This window comes from Oncorhynchus mykiss, chromosome 5 (assembly GCF_057628025.1).
Source record: "Oncorhynchus mykiss isolate SJ-2025 chromosome 5, ASM5762802v1, whole genome shotgun sequence".
In the NCBI taxonomy this organism is placed as follows: Eukaryota; Metazoa; Chordata; class Actinopteri; order Salmoniformes; family Salmonidae; genus Oncorhynchus; species Oncorhynchus mykiss.
This window is the reverse complement of record NC_143026.1, coordinates 41,839,162-41,864,450: the sequence shown is the minus strand read 5'-3', so window position 1 is coordinate 41,864,450 and position 25,289 is coordinate 41,839,162. Positions and strand designations below refer to the sequence as shown.

The window sequence follows — 25,289 nt, the reverse complement described above, 5'->3', positions numbered from 1 at the left end:
TGTAGCGAACACACACACACACACACACACACACACACACACACACACACACACACACACACACACGAAATCTGACCACAGCAGAAAAGTATTAGTCATATTATAACCAAGTGTCTCTTTGAAGTTTCACTATCTCCTCTATATAAGAGCACTGAAAATACTGAATGTATTGTATTTGCACTGCGGTAGGGTATTGTATTTGCACAAGAGGTATTGTATTGCTGGACCAGAGACAGGACAAACCAAGCTGTGATGTATCGTATTCAGTCTTCAGTAATATGCTGGAGCACTTAGGCTGGACACAAACACATTAAAAAACTGCTAGGGTCTGCCTTGGCAGTGAGCAGGCCACTTCCAATACATCTTATACCACAGCCAGTGTGTGTGTGTGTGTGTGTGTGTGTGTATTGTTTAGGGGTCTGTTCCGGGCCAATTCCATTCCATCCTTCATGCCAACCAATGCAGGAGGGATTTTACTGTCAGCTGGTGAGGTAACCTAATGCTTTTCTCCTCAGCGTCCGTCTGTCATATCCTCTCACTATGGGGTCTGAGGTGGCTGAGCTCCAGAATGGTGATTACTTTGGGGGATGTCCACTGCTGGGTCCAGCTGAGATTGTTGCAGTGCTGCCCAGTCTGAAAACCAAAACCTTATCCTAGGGGACTCACTGGGAGTCTGGTTTTCACACTGGGGCAAGTCATATCAGCTCAATGTACTGGACATCTCATACATATTTGACTCAGTCATTGGTTCTAATATAATAGAATTACTCTTGTGAGGTCAAAACACCATTTCACAAGGCCATGGGTCTATTATTCTGTCCTGTGGAACCTTGCTAGGATGGTAGTACTGTTGGTCGCATAATCATACTACCATAATGAACTATAGTATGTATGTATGTATGTATGTATGTATGTATGTATATATAGTTGAAAGTTTACATACACATACACTCCACAAATATCTTGTTAACAAACTATAGTTTTGGCAAGTCGGTTAGTACATCTACTTTGTGGATGACACAAGTTATTTTTCCAACAACTGTTGACAGAGAAATTATTTCACTTGTAATTCACTGTATCACAATTTCAGTGGGTCAGAAGTTTAAATACACTAAGTTGACTGTGCCTTTAAACAGCTTGGAAAATTCCAGAAAATTATGTCATGGCTTTAGAAGCTTCTAATAAGCTAATTGACATAATTTGAGTCAATTGGAGCTGTAGCTGTGGATGTATTTCAAGGCCTACCTTCAAACTCTTTCAAACTTCTTTGCTTGACATCATGGCAAAATCTAAAGAAATCAGACCCCAAAAATTGTAGACCTCCACAAGTCTGGTTCATCCTTGGGAGCAAATTCCACGTCCATGAAGGCACCACTTCATCTGTACGAACATTACCACGCAAGTATAAACACCATGGGTCCACGCAGCCGTCATACCGTTCAGGAAGGAGACGCGTTCTGTCTCCTAGAGATGAACGTACTTTGGTGCGAAAAGTGCAAATCAATCCCAGAACAACAGCAAAGGACCTTGTGAAGATGCTGGAGGAAACGGGTATCTATATCCACAGTAAAACGAGTCCTAGATCAACATAACCTGTAAGGCCGTTCAGCAAGGAAGAAGCCATTGCTCCAAAACCGACAAAAAAGGACAGACTACGGTTTGCAACTGCACATGGGGACAAAGATCGTACTTTTTGGAGAAATGTCCTCTGGTCTGACGAAACAAAAATAGAACTGTTTGGCCATAATGACCATCGTTATGTTTGGAGGAAAAAGGGGGAAGCTTGCAAGCCGAAGAACACCATCCCAACCGTGAAGCACAGGGGTGGCAGCATCATGTTGTGGGGGTGCATTGCTACAGGAGGAGCAAGGTGCACTTCACAAAATAGATGGCATCATGAGAATGGAATTGATGTGGATATATTGAATCAACATCTCAAGACATCAGTTAGTGGTCGCAAATGGGTCTTCCAAATGGACAATGACCCCAAGCAAACTTCCAAAGTTGTGTCAAAATGGCTTAAGGACAACAAAGTCAAGGTATTGGAGTGACCGACAAAGTCCTGACGTCAATCCCATAGAAAATTTGTGGTTAGAATTGAAAAAGTGTGTGCAAACAAGGGGGCCAACAAACCTGACTCAGTTACACACGCTCTGTCAGGAGGAATGGGCCAAAATTAACCCAACTTATTGTGGGAAGCTTGTGGAAGGCTACCCAAAACATTTGACCCAAGTTAAACAAAGGCAATGCTACCAAATACTAATTGAGTGCATGTAAACTTCTGACCCATTGGGAATGTGATGAAAGAAATAAAAGCTGAAATAAATTATTCTCTCTACTATTATTCTGACATTTCATTCTTAAAATAAAGTGGTGATCCTAACTGACCTAAAACAGGGAATTTGTACTAGGATTAAATGTCAGGAATTGTGAAAAACTGAGTTTAAATGTATTTGGCTTCAACTGTATAAACTCAGCAAAAAAAGAAACGCCCCTTTTTCAGGACCCAAATAACTTCACAGATCTTCATTATAAAGGGTTTAAACACTGTTTCCCATGCTTGTTCAATGAACCAGAAACAATTAATGAACATGCACCTGTGGAACGGTCGTTAAGACACTAACAGCTTACAGTTGGTAGGCAATTAAGGTCACAGTTATGAAAACTTAGGACACTAAAGAGGCCTTTCTACTGACTTTGGAAAAAACCTAAACGAAAGATGCCCAGGGTCCCTGCTCATCTGCGTGAACGTGCCTTAGGCATGCTGCAAAGAGGCATGAGGACTGCAGATGTGGCCAGGGCAATAAATTGCAATGTCCGTACTGTGAGACGCCTAAGACAGAGTCACAGGGAGACAGGACAGACAGCTGATCGTCCTCGCAGTGGCAGATCACGTGTAACACCTGCACAGGATCGGTACGTCTGAACATCACACCATCACACACAGTGGGACAGGTACAGGTGAAACTGAAAACATAAAATCTCGTACAACGCTGTGTACTACTCCCTTCACAGAACAGCACAAAGTGGCTCTAATCAGAATAGAAATAGGAGTGGGAGGCCCCGGTGCACAACTGAGCAAAAGGACATTAGAGTGTCTAGTTTGAGAAACAGATGCCTCACAAGTCCTCAACTGGCAGCTTCATTAAATAGCACCCGCAAAACACCAGTCTCAATGTCAACAGTGAAGAGGCGACTCTGGGATGCTGGCCTTCTAGGCAGAGTTGCAAAGAAAAAGCTATATCTCAGACTGGCCAATAAAAGGAAAATATGAAGATGGGAAAAACAACACAGACACTGACTGGACAGAGGAACTCTGCCTAGAAGGCCAGCATCCTCTTCACTGTTGATGTTGAGACTGGTGTTTTGCGGGTAGTGTTTAATGAAGCTGCCAGTTTTCGCCCCAATTTTGTGGTATCCAATTGGTAGTTACAGTCTTGTCTCGTACGGAGACGAAGATCGAGCTCCATGCGTCCTCCGAAACCAAGCCACACTGCTTCTTGACACAATGCCTACTGAACCCAGAAGCCAGCCGCACCAATGTGTCGGAGGAAACACTGTACACCTGGCGACCGTGTCAGCGTGCACCGTCCCTTGTCAACCACAGGAGTCGCTAGTGCGCAATGGGACAAGAACATACCTGCCGGCCAAACCCTCCCCTAACCCGGCGACGCTGGGCCAATTGTGCACTGCACCGTGGGTCTCCCGGTCGCGGCCGGCTGCGACAGAGCCTGGAATCGAACCCAGAATCTCTAGTGGCTCTGCAATGCAGTGCCTTCAACCACTGCGCCATTTGGGAGGCCTTGGGGAAAATCTATTTAATAAATTTTAGAATAAGGCTGTAACGTAACAAAATGTGGAAAAAGTCAAGGAGTCTGAAAACTTTCCGAATGCACCATACATGAATTAATCTTCAATCTTTCTATTCTGTGAATATGGACGAAATCTAATCTATTACATAAAAAATGTCATCTTTGACTGCAGAATGTCAGATCCTCACAAGGTGAAGTGCGTATTGTTCAGAAGTGTCTTTCTGAATAGAGGGGGATCTACACTGTCTGAGAAAGATATTTGGTCGCTAATGTTCAAGTTTGACTGTCTGAGAAAGGTATTTGTTCGCTAATGCCCATGTTTGACATGTTTTTTTTCTGTGTATATGCATGACTTAAAGCATAATATTTATGACAAAAGTAAAGTTTATTCTATACTCCAAGTACGTGTGCATGATTCATTAGTCAGTTTATATTGATATGTTCAGGACATTTGGTTAAAATCTGTGACTGTCCTTTTTGGCTGCTAGTACATTTTACCTCTTAAAAATGACATTACAGTTTTAATATCTCTGGCCCAGAAAGTCAGATTTTTACTAGATAAAGTTCTGGTTCAGTGGGGTCTCCTACAGTTTTCTCAGGGGTTCTATGTATTAATAGACTAGTACTTGGTGGAGCTATCGACGACAACTGTAGCAGAAAACACATTTTTATCCATTCTGTATTTCTGCATAGCATTATAACTTTATCAAACGTAACTATGAATTCCTCCATTCATTAGTGTAAGTGTCTGTTTGATATTCCACTAAGGTTTTGATGAGAATTTTAGGGAAAAAAAAAGAGAAAAAAAATCTATTAATGTTTCCATTATGCCCATTGAAAACCCATTGCAAATTGCCTAAAAAAAAATAAAATAAAAAAAGGAATCCAGCCTAACTTTGTGTATAACACATCATTTTTGATCTAGCATGGATAACAGCCTGTAACAAGCCAAACAAATGTAAACTTGTGTGAACCCCTAATAATAATTAAAAAACAGGAGAGTACCCACCACATCACAAGCCTCCATTCCACTGAAACGCATCACTGCTGCCCCTGAAGCCAGCCAGACAGACATGCCAGACTTTTATCAATGTTTAACAGCATGTGATCAATACAGGCTTCAGTGGCAGGATCACCAACAACAACAGGATCAACAACAACACAACTCCGGCAGCACACACATTCAGGCTCAACACAAATCAGGCTCGGCTAAAACGTACAGTAGCTAACCTAAAGCGGACGTCCAGCCTCCACCTACAGCCTCACAAGTCAAGGTTCTAGCCTGAAGAATGAATGTGATAATATGGTGTATGGCAACGCACTACGACTAGTACGCCACACACTCCACTTGTTTCCCCCTAAAACAGCCATACTCCAGGGCTGCATGTATCAACAGTCTATAGTGGCATCCTCTCATCCAGTCCTTTCCTCAGTCTGCATCTGACATAGAAGAACACACACAGACATTGACACGGACCAAACCAAAAACAGAAGAGCAGTCTCAGAGCAATGCGTTTTACCTTTCAGAAGCAGGAAGACAGCTCGACAGCTTATCATAACCAGCAGATACAATCAACAGTGACTGAAGGGCCATCTCATCTCCCGCACTCAGTCCCATCAGCCAAACAGCCTGACACACTGACGTCCCTACAGTATCACCACCCCCGACTGGCCTTAGTCTGGTTCTCCTACGTTGTTGTTATTGTTATTGTCTCTGCTGTTGTTGTGTTGGTCTGTGGTCTCGTCAGCTGTGATGTGGCTAACGCAGCAGGACAGGAGCGCTTGGTGTGAAACCAGTCATCAGAGGAGGGGGAAAAAAAACAAGACATCGATTCGCTCTCTCTCTTCCTCTTTTCCCCTTCCACACTTTATTTTTTTATTTCCTCCCAGTCTCCACCTCCTCTGGAGCTAGGAAGCCCAGTTACCATGGAGATGCATGAGGCTGTGATGTGATTGGTCAGTGTTGTTATGATGCATCGAGTCAGGGATGGCCCACTGGTTATTCTGTGCGAATGCACTCCTTCATTCCTCAAACTCTCGCACACACTTACACTTCTTCCTGTCTCTCTCTCTCATCATTGATCTTCCTCATTTCATCCTCTCTTCCCTTGTGAATGTCTACCTCTCACCTGCTCTCCATACACCTGCGATCTCGTGACTTGGTAATGGTATTCATAGGACTAGGAATTGGTGTTGTTAGCTGATCTAAACAGATTCAAGTCCTTTCCTGGAGAATGTGCCACACTCACACACACAGAGTATGGATTCCTCATAAACAGAGGTACACTGTCCAGCATCTCAAAACCCGAGGTCAGTTTCGAATAGGGTAAAGGCATGCAAACATACTGTAGCCTAAGTAGAAAGTACCCCTTTGATCAGTGGACCCAGAGGAAAATGACTTCACACATGCCGGGTGTCATAAACCATGTACCTGGAATATTCGGCCTCCCTAGCCTGGTGTTGTATTGCATCATTTGAATGAGCCTCTGCCTTGAATCACCACGTGTCTCTCACTTTGACTACCAAATCTCTGAACCATGCATTACTTTTCACATTACCCATCAATCACCCCCCAGTGATCTCACTCCAAATATTGTATGTAAATGCTCATAGGCCATCATTGAAAATAAGAATGTTCTTAACCGACTTGCCTAGTTAAATAAAGGTTCAATCAAAAAAAATAATATGTATAATTGTTTATTATAATGCTTTCAAATGCCTATAGATTATTATACAGTTGAAGTTGGAAGTTTACATACACATTAGCCAAATACAGTTTTTCACAATTCCTGACATTCAATCCTAGTAAAAAGTCTTAAGTCAGTTAGGATCACCACTTTATTTGTGAAATGTCAGAATAATAGTAGAGAGAATTATTTTTTCAACTATTATTTCTTTCATCACATTCCCAGTGGATCAGAAGTTTACATACACTCTATTAGTTTTTTGGTAGCATTGCCTTTAAATTGTTAAACTTGGGTCAAATGTTTTGGATAGCCTTCCACAAGCTTCCCACAATAAGTTGGGTGAATTTTGTCCCATTCCTCCTGACAGAGCTGGTGTATTGTCATTGTCCATTTGGAAGACCCATTTGCAACCAAGCTTTTAACTTCCTGACTGATGTCTTGAGATGTTGCGTCAATATATCCACACAATTTTCCTTCTTGATGAAGCCATCTATTTTGTGAAGTGCCTCCAGCAAAGCACTCCCACAACATGATGCTGCCACCCCCGTGCTTCACGGTTGGGATGGTGCTCTTCGGCTTGCAAGCCTCCCCCTTTTTCCTCCTAATATAACGATGGTCATTATGGCCAAACAGTTCTATTTTTGTTTCATCAGACCAGAGGACATTCCTCCAAAAAGTACAATCTTTGTCCCCATGTGAGGTTGCAGTCTGGCTTTTTTAATGGCGGTTTTGGAGCAATGGCTTCTTCTATGCTGAGCGGCCTTTCAGCTTATGTCGATATAGGACTAATTTTACTGTGGATATAGATACTTTTGTACCTGTGTCCTCTAGCATCTTCATAAGGTCCTTTGCTGTTGTTTTGGGATTGATTTGCACTTTTCGCACCAGAGACAGAATGCGTCTCTTTCATGAGCGGTATGACGGCTGCGTGGTCCCATGCTGTTTATACTTGCATCCGATTGTTTGTATAGATGAACGTGGTACCATCAGAGGTTTTGAAATTGCTCCCAAGGATGAACCAGACTTGGAGGTCTACAAAGGTCTTGGCTGATTTCTTTTGATTTTCCCATGATGTCAAGCAAAGAGGCACTAAGTTTGAAGGTAGGCCTTGAAATACATCCACAGGTACACCTCCAATTGACTCAAATGATTTCAATTAGCCTATCAGAAGCTTCTAAAGCCATGACATCATTTTCTGGAATTTTCTAAGTGCCTTTCCAAGCTGTTTAAAGGCACAGTCAACTTAGTGTATGTAAACTTCTGACCCACTGGAATTGTGATACAGTTAATTATAAGTGAAATCATCTGTGTGTAAACAATTGTTGGAAAACTTACTTGTGTCATGCACAAAGTAGATGTCCTAACCGACTTGCCAAAACTATAGCTTGTTAACAAGAAATTTGTGGAGTGGTTGAAAAACGAGTTTTAATGACTCCAACCTAAGTGTATGTAAACTTCCGACTTCAACTGTAAAGCAGCTAGCTAGCTGCTATCCGTATGACTATTGGCTTACGTTGATCCCAGAGCAAACATAAATTATTCCAGAGCTATTACTATTACCAGCCTGTTCAACCTCTCTTTCGTGTCATCTGAGATTCCCAAAGATTGGAAAGCAGCTGCGGTCATCCCCCTCTTCAAAGGGGGGGACACTCTTGACCCAAACTGCTACAGACCTATATCTATCCTACCCTGCCTTTCTAAGGTCTTCGAAAGCCAAGTCAACAAACAGATTACCGACCATTTCGAATCCCACCATACCTTCTCCGCTATGCAATCTGGTTTCAGAGCTGGTCATGGGTGCACCTCAGCCACGCTCAAGGTCCTAAACGATATCTTAACCGCCATTGATAATAAACAATACTGTGCAGCTGTATTCATTGACCTGGTCAAGGCTTTTGACTCTGTCAATCACCACATCCTCGTCGGTAGACTCAATAGCCTTGGTTTCTCAAATGATTGCCTCGCCTGGTTCACCAACTACTTCACTGATAGAGTTCAGTGTTTCAAATCGGAGGGCCTGTTGTCCGGGGCTCTGGCAGTCTCTATGGGGGTGCCACAGGGTTCAATTCTTGGACCGACTCTCTTCTCTGTATACATCAATGATGTCGCTCTTGCTGCTGGTGAGTCTCTGATCTACCTCTAGACAATACCATTCTGTATACTTCTGGCCCTTCTTTGGACACTGTGTTAACAACCCTCCAGACGAGCTTCAATGCCATACAACTCTCCTTCCGTGGCCTCCAATTGCTCTTAAATACAAGTCAAACTAAATGCATGCTCTTCAACTGATCGCTGCCTGCACCTGCTAGCCCGTCCAACATCACTACTCTGGACGGTTCGGACCTAGGTATTTGTAGTTGTCCACATATTCTAGGTGTCTGGTTAGACTGTAAACTCTCCTTCCAGACTCACATAAAACATATCCAAACCAAAGTTTAATCTATAATCGGCTTCCTATTTCGCAACAAAGCATCCTTCACTCATGCTGCCAAACATACCCTTGTAAAACTGACCATCCTAGCGATCCTCGACTTCGGCGATGTCATTTACAAAATAGCCTCCAATACCCTACTCAATAAATTGGATGCAGTCTATCACAGTGCCATCCGTTTTGTCACCAAAGCCCCATATACTACCCACCACTGCGACCTGTAAGCTCTCCTTGGCTGGCCCTCGCTTCATACTCGTCGACAAACCCACTGGCTCCAGGTCATCTACAAGACCCTGCTAGGTTCGCGCCCAGGCTCTGTCGTAACCGGCCGCGACCGGGAGGTCCGTGGGGCGACACACAATTGGCTAACGTCGTCCGGGTTAGGGAGGGGTTGGCCGGTAGGTATATCCTTGTCTCATCGCGCACCAGCGACTCCTGTGGCGGGCCGGGCACAGTGCGCGCTAACCAAGGTTACCAGGTGCACGGTGTTTCCTCCGACACATTGGTGCGGCTGGCTTCCGGGTTGGATGCGCACTGTGTTAAAAAGCAGTGCGGCTTGGTTGGGTTGTGTATCGGAGGACGCATGACTTTCAACCTTCGTCTCTCCCGAGCCCGTACGGGAGTTGTAGCGATGAGACAAGATAGTAGCTACTAAACAATTGGATACCACGAAATTGAGGAGAAAATGGGGTAAAAAAACAAATAAAAAATAAATAAATAAAAGACCCTGCTAGGTAAAGTCCCCCCTTATCTCAGCTCGCTGGTCACCATAGCAGCACCCACCTGTAGCACGCGCTCCAGCAGGTATATCTCTCTGGTCACCCCCAAAACCAATTCTTCCTTTGGCTGCCTCTCCTTCCAGTTCTCTGCTGCCAATGACTGGAACGAACTACAAAAATCTCTGAAACTGGAAACACTTATCTCCCTCACTAGCTTTAAGCTCCAGCTGTCAGAGCAGCTCACAGATTACTGCACCTGTACATAGCCCATCTATAATTTAGCCCAAACTACCTCTCCCCCTACTGTATTTATTTATTTATTTATTTTCCCCCTTTGCACCCCATTATTTCTATCTCTACCTTGCACATTCTTCCACTGCAAATCTACAATTCCAGTGTTTTACTTGCTATATTGTATTTACTTCGCCACCATGGCCTTTGTTTTTTTTGCCTTCACCTCCCTTATCTCACCTCATTTGCTCACATTGTATATAGACTTATTTTTCTACTGTATTATTGACTGTATGTTTGTTTTACTCCATGTGTAACTCTGTGTTGTTGTATGAGTCGAACTGCTTTGCTTTATCTTGGCCAGGTCGCAATTGTAAATGAGAACTTGTTCTCAACTTGACTACCTGGTTAAATAAAGGTGAAATAAATCAATAAGATAAAATGCTAGAATTCACACGTGTCAATCGCTCACGTTTGAATGCGTCTCTCTGTTACTTGCCTGACATGTCAAGGAGGGCCTGACAGATGAGTGGGCTAAATCACAACCAGATCTGGCAACCTGGCTAGAAAGGAAGGAGGACATTAGAGATTGGAGAAGTGATTTCTCATTCATAGCAGCAGCCAACCTTAGTCACAGTCTCTCACAGTTTCTCTCTCTCTCACAGTCTGTCTCTCTCTCACAGTCTCTCTCTCTCACAGTCTCTCTCTCTCTCTCCCCTTGCTGACAGGTCTCCACCCAGCACACACAACTACAGTCTATCCAGCCACCCGGCAATGTCTGGTTAACCCAATCAGCCAGCCAGCTTGGACAGTCTACTGTAATATCCAGAGCTCAGGTCCAGATCACAAAGGCTGTGATGTACTAGGCCCGTCTCTGTCACCTTGTGACATACCGATGAATCACTCTGCACTTGCACTACTCTCCCAATGCAATGTCATCCGCTTGTTGACAAGGCAAAAGGTTTAAAGGTTCTCAATAAAAGGAATCTGTGGATAATGACACATCCATTATGTTTGAGTAAACAGATAGTAGACAGACACATATCGATAACTACAGTGTAATCTACTTGATTAGGCACCTTAGTCAGCTGCCACCGTTGAAAACCTGCCAGGAAGGAGACAGTTGACAAGTGAACTAGTAGACAGTGGGCGGCGGTTCTCTTGTACACAGTTAGTTACAAAACACAGAAACCTAAAGGTACAAAGAGTAGTTCTGACACACGTCACATCTACATGATCTCAATCTCTTTTGACAAAACCTGGTATCAGCACTGCCCAGATGCTAAAAGACACCTTCCTCTTTCTCAGTTTTGCAACACCCATGTTGAGGCTAAAGACGTAGTGTACTATAGAGGGCTTCCTTCCTTCTCTATTTAGTAGAGAGAGGAGTCCAAATAAAAACAGTCCAACTAGAATAAAATAGAACACCTTAAATTTACCATTTCCTTCTCACGCACAGGCAGCCAAGAAATGGATCCCAATTCGGCACACAATTCCGCAACGGTCCTCTCTCCTCTAGGAATTCTACCTTTTCCTCTCAGCCTGGCCTGAGTAATGAGCCTGGACCCACATAGCTCTGATGTCATCGTCATACAAGCCCAACGTCACTATATCAGAGGGGGTGGGGTGGGGAGACACAGGGAGGTGAATGAGAAGGAACGTGCCCCTGGCGTGCGGTGTGTGTGTGTGTGTGTGTGAGTGAGTAACTGTATGTGTGAGGAGGGGTGGGAATAGATGATGAGTGAAGGCAGTCTATTTTTAGCTCAGGAGGCGGGGGGGGGGGGGGTTCAGTTGTGACGCGACATGCTCTGATGCGTCTGATCTCTCTCCCTCTCCCTTCCTCTCCACCGTTTATTTGAATGAGGCAATAAATCACTCTCTCTCTCTGGAAGGAGGGGAGCTGAGATAATCGTCAGACGCTCACTGTTCAGCCAACCATCCATTTGCCTCCCTTCACCCCTCTCTCCCTCCCTGCCTGCTATTGCTCAGAGCTATTAAAAATGCTCCATTTGGGTCTCTGGTGGAGAGAGAGAGAGAGAGAGAAGCCAGTGAAAACTAAGGCATTCGATTTCCCATCCTGATGCAGTTTTTCATATCACCTCCGCTGCTGGAGCAGGATTGGAAAAGCTTCTATTTCTTGGTGTCTATGGGGGAAGTGGTAGGTATTGTGCAAACACACCCACACACACAGAAACACACACACAACGCTGTATTAGAACAGACTGTGTCAGTAGGCACATTGATGGCCAGTCGAACATATCAGCCGTGATCATGGAGTTTCTCATCTCCTGCCAGGCTGTCATTCTAGTCTGGTCTATCACCTTTACTGGGAAATATGCTTTCATCAACAAAGATTGGTGATTTCATCAACACCCTTCTCTCTACTGAACTCTGGCTCGTCACGCCTTTGCTTCTGAAATCGTTTATGGAAACTAAGTGGAAATATTTGGAGCTGGTGGGAGAGAGTCAATCAATCAATCAAATGTATTTATAAAGCCCTTTTTACATCAGCAGATGTCACCAAGTGCTATACAGTAACCCAGCCTAAAGCCCAGAGTGTGGGGGTGTGAAGAGACTGTCACAAGACCTCTGTCTGTGTTGTATATATTCTATAATCCCAAAATGAAGACAAGAAAATGATGCAATCAACTCTGGACCAAATTACTTAGTCTGTACGTAGCAACCACCAGACAGACTTTTAAACATTCCACCTTTTAACGGAGTTAGACTAGGTGTTGTGTCAAGCCACCGAAGATAACTAGTACATGGCTTACAGTCCTGACGTTAGCCAGTTTCTCCTGTCTACCATATAAGGGCATTCAGAGACCTTTCGTCTGAATTTCAGAACTGCTGTGTGTTTCTGACAGTTTTTAAACAGCGGCCACTTAAGGAACTTTAATAAGCACAAAACACTAGAAACATCGGAAGTAAATTACTGTTGTGTTTGTATGGTAGAAAGTGAAGAAAGAAAGTATGTGGCGTATTCATGCTAGCATCCCCCTCACACTGTCCTAGATGCCATACTGTTAACCAAGTTGTCATGAGAGAAAGAGAGAGAGTGGGGGGGGGGGGGGGACACAGGGGTGGAGGAGAGAGAGAGGGAGGAGAGAGTTTGTGTGTATATGTGAGAAAAAGAAATGGAGAGAGAAAGAGCGATCGAAAAAGAGAGCGAAATGAAGGCAGAGAGAGGTGAATCAACCACAGAGAGTGGGAGCAACGCACGCAGGCGCACACGCACTATTAGCATTACTGTCTGGCCAGGGTCCAATGGTCTGAGCCTGGGTAATATACAACCTGGCCTGGCCGTAGCGTATGTGTGGATGTGTGTGTGTGTGGATGTGTGTGTGTGGCTGATGAAGCTTCTACTAAGACCAACGGCCCGTATCCTATTAAAGCGACCATTAATAACAACAGACAGGGAGAGAGTGTAGCCCGTGCGCAGTTACACACACACACACTGCTACAGATACCACCACACATAGGCCTACACATCGTCTCACACACACACACACACACAGGCCTACACATCGTCACACACACAAAGGGAGAGGACAGGGGAAGATGACACCCTGGACTAACTTTTAACTAACGGACGGACGCTTCAACTGGGTATCCGGTATAAGAGTGTACTATAGGAGACTGTACATATGTGTGCAGGTGTGTGTGCAGGTGTGGTTTTACTATCCTTGTTAGGACCAGGAGGCTATTTTAGGCTTAGGGATTAGGGTTAGAATTAAGGTTAAGGGTAGGCCTAGGGGAAATAAGATTTTGATTGGGAATAAATGTGTTGGTCCCCACAAGGACAGTAAAACATATGTATGTGTGTGTGTGGACGTGCGTGCAGGAGGAGGGGGTTGGTTCTTGTGGGGACCTAAAATCCCCCAAAGTCCCCACACGGGTAGTAAAAGAAGGAAAATTCTCCCTCGTGGGGACACACATCCCCATGAGGACAAAGGCTATTTTAAGCTTAGGGGTTAGGGTTACAATTAGGGTTAGGGTAAGGGGTTAGTGGTTAAGTTTAGGATTAGTGGTTAATGTTATGGTAAGGGTTAGGTTTAGTGTTAGGGAGAATTGGATTTTGAATGGAAATTAATTTTAGGTGCCCATGAGGATAGAAGTACATAACATGTGTGTGTGTGTGTGTGTGCATGCATTGTGTGTGTGCGTGCGTGAATGTTTGATGAGGATGTGACACGCCTGGCTGGGTTTGAACAAAGTGAAGAGATTGGTAATTAGAGTGAGTGCTCAACAGAAGGTAGGCAACACACACACAGGTAGGTAATGAGAATGAGGGCTTTAGATGCGACCTACAGTTAATGTCACACTCCCATAACCTGCAAAATGGAGGCCAGGCAAACATCAGAAGAACACAAAGGGTTCCTAAGTCATACCCTCACAATGATATGTAAGCCAGCAACAGCATTGTATTATTACAGACACATTATTCAGTACTCCAAAATGGCTGCATGATTGACATACAGGGCCTCCCGAGTGACACAGTGGTCTAAGGCACTGCATCGTAATGCTAGCTATGCCAATAGAGATTCTGGGTTCGAGTCCAGGCTCTGTTGCAGCCGGCCGCGCTATTGGCCCAGCGTCGTCTGGGTTAGGGGAGGGTTTGGCCAGGCAGGGATGTCCTTGTCCCATCGCTCACTAGCGACTCCTGTGGCGGGCTGGGCGCAGTGCACGCTGACACGGTCGCCAGGTGCACGGTGTTTCCTCCGACACATTGGTGCGGCTGGCTTCCGGGTTAAGTAGGCATTGTGTCAAGAAGCAGTGCGGCTTGGTTGGGTTGTGTTTTGTAGGACACACAGCTCTCAACCGTCGCCTCTCCCATGTTGCAGTGATGAGACAAGACTAACTACCAATTGGATACCACAAAATTGGGGTATCATTACAAAACCGGAGGATATTGCAAAATACTTTAATGATTTTTTAATTGGCAAGATTAAAAAAATGTAGGCATGACATGCCATCAACAAACACTGACACTACACATCCGAGTATATCTGACCAAATTCTGAAAGACACGAATTGTAATTTTGAATTCCGTAAAGTGAGTGTGGAAGAGGTGAAAAATGTTTTCTCGTCTATCAACAATGACAAGCCACCAGGGTCTGACAACTTGGATGGAAAGTTACTGAGGATAATAGCGGACGATATTGCCACTCCTATTTGTCAAATCTTAAATTTAGCCTACTAGAAAGTGTGTGCCCTCAAGCCTGGAGGGAAGCAAAAGTCATTCCACTACCTAAGAATAGTAAAGCCTCCTTTACTGGCTCAAATAGCCAACCAATCAGCCTGTTACCAACCCTTAGTAAACTTTTGGAAAAAATTGTATTTGGCCAGATACAATGCTATTTTACAGTAAACAAATGAACAACAGACTTTCAGCATGCTTATGGGGAAGGACATTCAACAAGCACAGCACTTACACAAATAACTGATGATTGGCTGAGAGAAATTTATGATAGAAAGGAAGCTGTTTTGTTACAACTTCAGTGCGGCTTTTGACATTATCAATCATAGTCTGCTGTTGGAAAAACGTATGCGTTATGGCTTTACACCCCCTGCTATATTGTGTATAAAGAGTTACCTGTCTAACAGAACGCAGAGGGTGTTCTTCAAAGGAAGCCTCTCCAACATAATCCAGGTAGAATCAGGAATTCCCCAGAGCAGCTCTAGGCCCCTTACAATTTTCAATCTTTACTAACGCCATGCCACTGGCTTTCAGTAAAGCCAGAGTGTCTATGTATGTGGATGAATCAACACGTCAGCTACTACAACAACTGAAAGGACTGCAACGCTTAACAAAGAGCTGCAGTTAGTTTCAGAATGGATGGCAAGGAATAAGTTAGTCCTAAATATTTGAAAAACTAAAAGCATTGTATTTGGGACCTCAACTAAATCTTGTAATAAGTCATGTGGAAATTGAGCAAGTTGAGGTGACTAAACTGCTTGGACTATCCCTGGATTGTAAAGTGTCATGGTCAAAACATATTGATACAGCAGTAGCTAAGATGGGGTGAAGTCTGTCCATAATAAAAGCGCTGCTCTACCTTCTTACCAGCATGATCAACAAGGCAGGTCCTACAGGCCCTGGTTTTGTCACACCTGGACTACTGTTTAGTCGTGTGGTCAGGTGCCACAAAGTGGGACTGAGGAAAATTGACTCAGAACAGGGCTCAAAGTCGAGGAGAGATTGACTTCATCCATACTTGTATTTGTGAGAGGTATTGACATGTTGAAAGCACTGAGCTGTCTGTTTAAACTACTAGCACACAGCTCAGACACCCATGTATACCCCACAAGACATGCCACCAGAGGTCTCTTCACAGTGCCCAAGTCCAGGACAGACTATGGGAGGTGCACAGTACTACATAGAGTCATGACTACATGGAACTCTATCCCACATCAGGTAACTGATGTAAGCAGTAGAATCAGTAGAACTTCTGGTGTGAAGTTTCCCCTAGACATAAAAAAGCACGTCAATTTGGGTGGCGCACGCAGTGTTAAAACAGTTACAGGATGTTGCCATTGCCATCTTACTGAAAACGAGGCATTTTGGAGATGAGACGTGTTAAGCTGGTTGTGACGTAAAAGACAGGCGTATTTCAGTAATAACACCATTTATTTTATCTTCTCCAAAATAGTTCCCAGGAATAGCAGTTGTCAGAGTAGATTTTTATTTATTTACATTTTTTACAGTCTCTCCTGATGACAAAACTATTAAAGCTTCGGTCATATACTTTTTCCCCGATTCTAACCCATCTTGCTTCAGGACATGAGAGCCTAAAAGAAAGACATTTGGGGGGGGGGGGGGGGGGGGGGGGGGATATATGGAGAGAGAAATGCACAGGGTCTGATTAACAAATAGGTATAATTGTGGCACTTGGTAGGACAATGATGTGCTTTGACTAAGAGGAGAGGGTGTATTTTTGCAGTGTTAAGCCACAGATGTATGTTACTCACATACAAACACTCATGGGGTAGTGCAAATAGGGAACCAATGACTATTGAGTAAGTACACCGTTATATGAAACCTAGTTACGAAAGGGAAGCCCTGCATCATTTCATAAGGCATTCACACACACACACACACACACACACACATCCACCCTCCCACAAACACACGCACACCCCACTCGTGTCTCTGTAACTAGCGCGGTCATTGTTGACTCGACTATACAATAACAAATAACTTACTTTTGGTTGACTATGCAATAAAATAAAAATCTTGTCCATGAAAAAAATCTATATTGTGATGGCTCCAGTAGAGAGCGGCTGCCACAGCTCTGTAATAAAAACAACCTAATGAGTGTGACTTAGAACCAGACAAGCTGAATGGAATAGTCATTCATTGGCTGGGAAGCCATGTTCAATGGTCTGGAATCCCTGTGTTTACCCAGCTATAAATAGCCTCTTGGTGGGGATGACAAGGCATCCTGTGACAGCTTCTCTCTCCCTCTCCTCCCCCTCTGGCCTAGCTACAGCAATGGAGCTCCTACTGCCGCTGATGGAGTCCACAGTCTTATCGAAAGAAGGGAGGGATGGCAAGCGGGAGGGGGAGAGGGAGACGAAAGGCGGCAATCAATAGTATGACTCATTGTTTCTGCGCTGGCTGCTTCCTAACAGTATTCATAATACAAACCTAATTATTCTGCCTTGATAATCACACACAGCAGAGCTCTCTGTTCATCCAGACTCCGCATACATAATGCCAGTCATTCTGTCTGAGAGAGGAAGGAATAAGGGCCATTTCATAGAGCAGGAAGGCATTTCTATGTATTGAAATAGGCCTGGGTTAACTGTAATTAGGTGTGTTAGGTGAAGCGGGGTGTAGAGGGGACTGGAGCGGAGAGGCGCCAGGTTCCCTTGAGCCCAAGATACAAATTAACACACACCCCTCAAGGCTGAAACAGGCAGTGTTCTCCTATGGGAAGGCTGCTCCCCACTGTCTGTAGAGTAATTACCTTAATGGGAAAATCTGCAGTTGCCACATTCATTTTTCGATTGATAGATTCATGATATGCACCCTTTGATTCTTGAAGAATATAACTTACAAATGCCTATCATTTTGATATAATGGATGGTCAGCCCTTGCACACATAGCTCCGTCTGTCAATTTGAGAGTGGTTCGATTTCTCCTGCCCCATCTTTACAGAAACATTGGTGGGGAGAACGCATTGACTATTATTGACTTAACTGCGGATTGCCCTATTAAACTCCCAGAGGAAGCAGGCCCCTGATCAATGTTCCCTGAAATGTTTGGGGCACTGAGTAAATGTCAGGTCTGCTGAGCGCAAATTCTGTGCAACTTCCAGCGATGTTCACTCTGAACACTGAGGCTGTACCCACTTTAAGTTACAGTTTTAACAGTGGCCAAGTAGGCTACTGTGGCGATTTGATCATAATGTAGGCCTACCGGAGTGACCTACCATTAAAAAAAACAATGGAGAAAACACATCCCATAACATTTTAACACAGAAATAGCTGTTCTATCATATAACTTATTCAAGCCTGTTTCAAAATACAACACTGCCCCTTTAAGACAAAAAATAATAATACTCTACCTGACTAGCTTCTCAAAGATGTCTAGAAATGTACATGTTTTGTGCTCTTGTAGGAAGCAATCACTCCCCCATTGCTAACTACAAATGATCTATAACTGGGATAATAACTCACTAACTAGCAAAGGATATGAACAAAATGTGCACAAGTGGCTATATGCAGCTTTTTCTTTGATCTCAAAACAATCACATCTACTCATGACCACTGCTGTAAACACAGTCCAGTTGAAAGTAAACAGCACAGATCCATATATGGCAATGTTCTACTTGCATATAGGCCTACTGCAGCTCTGATTGGTTATGCCGCACCGGTCTGTGAAGAGTACAGGCTGAGTCTTGCTTGTCAATGCAATAGAATCCTACTCCGATGCGTTCTGCCTACAACAAAATCTCTTGCATAGTTCGTTTTGTTTCAGTATGTTTTATTGAATGTGGAAATTGATTCAAGGGACACGTTAACTAACAGGGAAAACTCTAGAAAGTCGAGTGAAGCTGCGCGGCAGTCTCCGGGCTACAGCGCGAAGCTTAGAGAGAACATTGCCCCTGACACACAGCTACTGTGTACCCTGCACACACACACACACACACACACACCACTAACAGGATACAAATAGGCTAATACACACACAGTCTCTCCTAAGAACGGTAACAGACATACGCTGATGCACGCACGCAGGCACACAAATCTAACAACCCAATATTGTGTGACCTATAAGAAGTAGGTGGGGTAGAAAGGTGCGTCCCCACTTTCGATGCAGAAAAAGCTCAGTGTGTCCCTCAGTGATGTATTTGGTCATATGGTGAGAGACAGAAAAATAACAATATTCCAAAGTGTTCTTTTTCTGTATCTGGTCCTGCTGTGATGTGTGTATATCATAGAGATAGATAGAGGACTCTAGTGCACAAAAGCCTGCTTCAGAATGGGCAGCGCCGTTGATGATTTTCAACATGTTGAAGTAGTCAACTGGATGGGACTTCCTATGGGTTAAGGAAGGATCACATAATTCCATCTAGGTCATCAGGAAGGATCAGTTAATGAATTATACTCTTGCGCAAACCTTCCATAACAGCAGGTGGCAGTATGCACCCTTTCAGTTTGTTTACCAACTCATAGAAGTAGTGGAAGAAGAAAATGTACTACTTCAAATTGGAGATGGCCTCAATGGCGCTGCCCAAGCAGATGCCATAATGGGACAGATACAATGTTGCGTCCTCTAACTATCTCTATGGTGGACATTCAGTTCCTCATTGAAAGCAGTGACCACACCATAAGAGAAATAATACATTGTCATGCCTTTTTTGGAGAAATGCACCATTTATGCTACAGAGACTGAGGATAAAGCTGTTAAGCTGCCCTGATATATATAAAAAAACTATTACTGCACAGGCATGCACATACAATAAGCCTCTAACAGAATACCTTGTTATAGCTGACCGTGAGTGTTATCAAAGTTGCTTTAGTGTGAAGATGTATAGAAACTGCTTCGCCAATGGAAATCTTAAGGTTAATTGCCTTAAGTGAGATATATCATATGCGGGGAATTCGCTAAGGATCGCCTACTCTCGGAATTAGCCGTCAAAAGAGTCTGTCGGAGACAGACAGGTAGAGTGGCAAATTAGGGGAGACCCTCACCTTGCTTAAAAAGAGCCACTCTCCCGCCCTCTGGTTATTCTCAAGCATGGTTCACTTCCTCACGCTCTTGCGAGCAGGGGAATGAGGTGAGATATATCACTCATAATATCATATCATATCATAACCGAGGTTATGCAAATTCTCTTTCAATTATTTGTTTACGATATCTCAGATGTGGGGATACGGCCAACTCCCATAATGCAAAACATGCTCTCCAAAGCCAGGGTGGCCCTAACATCAGCAACCCCCTGAGTTCCCGAAACTAAGGGAGTACGCACTGAGGAGACTGGGCATAAGGGGCATAAGGGACGTGTGTGTCCCCCCCCCCCCTTAGACACAACAGTGAAGGGGAAACTATAACACTATCTGGGCCTTGGCAGCCCGAGAAAAACAGCTATTGGACCTTAACAACAATAAACCTTCTCTCTGTCCCCAAAAAATCATGCAGGGAGCATTGGACCATTGAAAACAGAGCAGGAAGGAACAATCTGTTGACGCCTCGATTACCCCGACATTGCATTTTGGTACACCAGAAGTCCATTCATTTCAAATGGAGCGCTGCGTTTTCCTTCCAGCACTGTGTTGCAGAGGCAGTTGCAGTGCGTTCTGTGTGGTGCATATGTTGGATTTATCGAAAGTATGCGTCAAGCTGAATCCAGAAATGGTAGCAGAAGGTGAATGTTGAACTTTTGTTGCGCACATATCCAGATGATGCTGCGTGACATTTTGCGCAATGACGCTGCCGGTGTGATCAAGGCGTAAGTCATACCACTTCTCCAAGAAAAACGCAACAACTGTTAAACAGAGAACGTGCATAAGTGGCTGGCACTCCTTTCCAAGAGTCGCGGGCCTGTCTCCTTCCTCTCATCGAGGAGGCTCGAAGATGAGGGGAAGGCCCTATTCCCTTGCTCCCTGTAGCTAGAAGAGGGAAGGATATGCAGCATAGGAGAGAAAGAAAACATCACCACCACATTTTTCCTGGATGTGTCAGCTCTTCCACCCCAAACGGTGTGGTCACCGTTTTTGGGATGCGGTCTCCTAGGGCCCTCAGAGGGTCATCGATTCTACCAGGCTGCAGCAAGTCAGTCTGGACAGTTGCGGGCGGCGGGCTCTCTCAGGACACCGTCACTGACTCACCCAATGATAAAGACAGGGATATTGGCGATACTCTCCGCTAGTGCCAATAAGATATGCTATAGGCCTAGACTACTGTTGAGTTGAGAGTTCTGATAACTAAAGACAGTTTAGAGTTTTTTCTTTGTCTTTTCTCCTTTGTGTTGTTCCCGCTATTGTATTTTGGAATATTGCGATAGGCCTAGGACTATTTTAGATGTGTTTCACTGACATTCCGCACGCCTCAACAATCAGCTAGGCCAGGGACAGGCAAAAATCTGAACACCATCTTCAGGGGCCACAGTGGCTCCTGTTTTTACTTTTCACATACAAACGGTATATATCCAAACTCAGAATAAAATATGCTGCACAAAACTAACATGGTAGAACGTTTATTTTGATTGCCGGTTTTCTGCATTTATCAGAGCCATCACATGAATTGATTTGATACGTGTCCATGTAAATAAAATGACTAGGGAAATTGTTATTCTTGCAAAGCATGCAAACCCGACATGGGTGAAAACACCATCAAATTAAAGCTGACAGTCTGCACTTTAACCTCATAGTTACTGTATCATTTCACATCCAAAGTGTTGGAGTACAGAGCCAAAACAACAACAAATGTGTCACTGTCCCAACACTTTTGGAGTTCACTGTATTTCAAATACATGTGAGAGAAATACTGCCCATATCTGTTGATATACACTTGAGTGTACAAAACATTAGGAATACCTTCCAAATATTGAGTTACATCCCCTTTTGCCCTCAGAACAGCCTCAATTCGTCAGGGCACGGACTCTAGGTGTCGAAAGCGTTCCACAGGGATGCTGGCCCTTTGAGACTCCAATGCTTTCCAAAGTTGTGTCAAGTTGGCTGGATGTCCTTTGGATGGTAGACCATTCTTGACAGACACGGGAAACTGTTGAGTGTGAAAAACCCAGCAGCGTTGCAGTTCTTGACACACTCAAACCGGGGCGCCTGGCACCTACTACCATACCCCGTAAAAAGGCACTTAAATTTTTTGTCTTGCTCAATTACCCTCTGAATGGCACACATTCACAATCCATGTCTCAACTGTCTCAAGGCTTAAAAATCCCTCGTTAACCTGTCTCTTCCCCTTCATCTACAGTGATTGAAGTGGATTTAACAGGTGACATTAATAAGGGATCATAGCTTTCCTGAGCAGCTTCTATTCCCAAGACATAATACTGCTAAATGGCTAACAAAATGGCTATACGGACTATGTGAGTTGACCCTTGTATTTTATTTTTGCAATCTCTATGCACAATCACAGGACTCTAAACCCTCACACACACTGACACTCCAATACACTTAATTTACTCACACACACAACATGTACACACATTTATACTGACGCTACACACATGCGCACACACACACTCACATACACTACATTACCAAAAGTATGTGGACACTTGCTCGTCAAACATCTCATTCCAAAATGATGGGCATTAATATGGGGTTGGTCCCCCCCTTTGCTGCTATAACAGCCTTCACTCTTCTGGTAAGGCTTTCCACTAGACATTTTTGGAACATTACTGTGGGGCCTTGCTTCCATTCAGCCACAAGAGCATTAGTGAGGTTGGCCACTGATGTTGGGAGATTAGGCCTGACTCGTAGTCAGCGTTCCAATTCATCCCAAAGGTGTTCGATGGGGTTGAGGTCAGGGCTCTGTTTAGGCCTGTCAAGCTCTTCCACACCGATCTCGACAAACTATTTCTGTATGGACATCGCTTTGTGCACAAGGGTATTGTCATGTTGGAACAGGAAAGGGCCTTCCCCAAACAAAGTTGGAAGCACAAAATCGTCTAGTATGCCGTAGCGTTAAGATTTCTCTTCACTGGAACTAAGGGGCCTAGCCTGAACCATGAAAAACAGCCAGAGACTATTATTCATCCTCCACCAAACTTTACAGTTTGCACTGTGCATTGGGGCAGGTAGCGTTCCCCTACCATCTGCCAAACCCAGATTCATCCGTCAGACTGCCAGCTGGTGAAGCGTGATTCATCACTCCAGAGAACGCGTTTCCCTTGCTCCTGAGTACAATGGTGGCAAGCTTTACACCAGTCCAGCTGACGCTTGGCATTGCGCATGGTGATCTTAGGCTTGTCTGCGGCTGCTCGGCCATAGAAACCCATTTCATGAAGCTCCCGATGAACAGTTATTATGCTGACATTGCTTCCAGAGGCAGTTTGGAACTCGGTTGTGAGCGTTGCAACAGAGGACAGACGAACGCTACGCACTTCAGCGGTCCCGTTCTGTGAGCTTGTGTGGCCTCCACTTCGCAGTTGAGCCGTTGTTGCTTCTAGACGTTTCCACTTCACAATAACAGTTGACCTGGGCAGCTCTAGCAGGGCAGAAAATTGACGAACTGACTTGCTGAAAAGGTGGCATCCTATGATGATGCCACGTTGAAAGTCACTGAGCTCTTCAGTAAGGCCATTATACTGCCAATAATTGTCTATGGAGATTGCATGGCTGTGTATCCCTTGCACATTATAAATATGGTATTGAAACTGACCATGTATAGAGTATGCTACTTACTTCTCATGTTCTTATTTCTATTTCTTGTTTGTTATTGTTCTACCTTATGTTATTTTTAGCACTACATTGATATTGATTACTGCATTGTTAGGTTAATAGCTGGCAAAAAAAACACATTTCACTGTAGGCCTACTTGTGCATGTGACATTAAAACTTAACTTTAACCTAATTCTCCTAAACCTGCTACGAAAAGTCAATTCTGGAAAAAGCTGGATCTCTGCTAGCCATGTCTCTATAACGCTGATTAAGGGGAAAGATTGCTCAGAAAATCAGCGTACGCTTACTTCGATTATGACCTTATGCTAATTATGACAAACAGAGTAAAGTGTTTACTTGACTAAATGTCATAACCGGCCTACTGCCATAATCAGTTGAATATCGAATTATTATTTCAAAGTTTAAATCATGTGTAGTAATTTAATTTAATTATTTCTGTAGACAGGAGCAATTATATAATTTGAATATTCAATTCAATGTACTTTTAAGTAGCCTAATGCACGCGCCTCCTACACTTTTTGCTATTGTTTCAAGTCAAATGTCAGCACCCACCCACCCAGCCAGTGAAGGTAACAATGTAAACCGGTTTCCTAGCAACATCTGTCGCTACCTGGCCATTTTTCATCCTCACCATTCCATGCCTTACTGTTCGAGCGGCTGTACTCAACCAAACACCAAATCAAGATGATAAGAACACTCACCTGCAATATGATAGAAATTCGTTACTGCAATTCTCCCAACGCGCTGTTGGATTTCCTGGAATTTGTCAAAATACACGCAATTGGCTATGAAATTGCTTTACTATAACCAATAACACCTACATCAAATGACAGGCTACCCCAGTAAATGTGCAAATAATTCTGCATCTATCCACGTATTATCCTCCCAAAGCGGCAGTGCTGTCAAATCATCGAGTGTCCTGTCGGTTCACTCTCTTGCCTGATCACGACTCGCACCGAAAAGAGAAACACAATTATATATCCCCAAGACCTATCTGCATCGTGTTCGGTTGACATAGCCTATTTGTCCGGCCATTATTGTCTGAAAACCGCGAATAAAGCCAGATTAACCTAGCTACATTCTTCAACGGACATCGCGATGCTTTCATGACATTCCACTTATTTGGATTTGCACCTGCTGTTTCCCCTTTGAGAACAAAGCTGACAGCGACTGTTAATTCTGTCTCTCTGTGCTTTTCAATGACAAAGACATCGGACTCGAAACATTCTCCTTCTGGAAAATTACGTAACAAATTACCAGTTGTGGTCGTAGGCTACAGGTTATGTTCCTTGCCCATCCACATCATATGCCACTGACTTCATATGTCCTGTAGTAGGCTAGACGGAAAGCGCCCCACAGTGGCTATATACTGTAATCGCAGACCTGGACCGTGCCTCTACTACGTACAGTGTGCAATTATGTGTACAATCAAAGATTATGGATATACTGACAAAATACATGTCTCTCTGCCCTAACAATGGGAGTCGTTGTCCCCAAAGCGACACAGTGGGATGTCTAGCTCCCGCCTATC

The 25,289-nt window shown here is 44.0% G+C and overlaps 1 protein-coding gene across 6 annotated transcripts in view; it reads right to left on the bottom strand.

Moving 5' to 3' along the window:
• The window catches only part of LOC110522945 (membrane-associated phosphatidylinositol transfer protein 2), a 90,011-nt gene extending 64,967 nt beyond the window's left edge, over positions 1–25,044 (bottom strand). For 2 of the 6 annotated variants that reach the window (XM_090234861.1, XM_090234863.1), the window contains exon 1: positions 11,320–11,596. The gene's annotated coding sequence lies outside the window, so the exon portion shown is untranslated. Of the gene's footprint in view, positions 1–5,332; positions 5,683–11,319; positions 11,597–24,459 lie in introns of those variants that run through there. The other 4 variants (XM_090234862.1, XM_090234864.1, XM_036977547.2 and 1 more) reach the window with 3 other exon arrangements.
• Between the last annotated feature and the right edge of the window lie 245 nt (positions 25,045–25,289).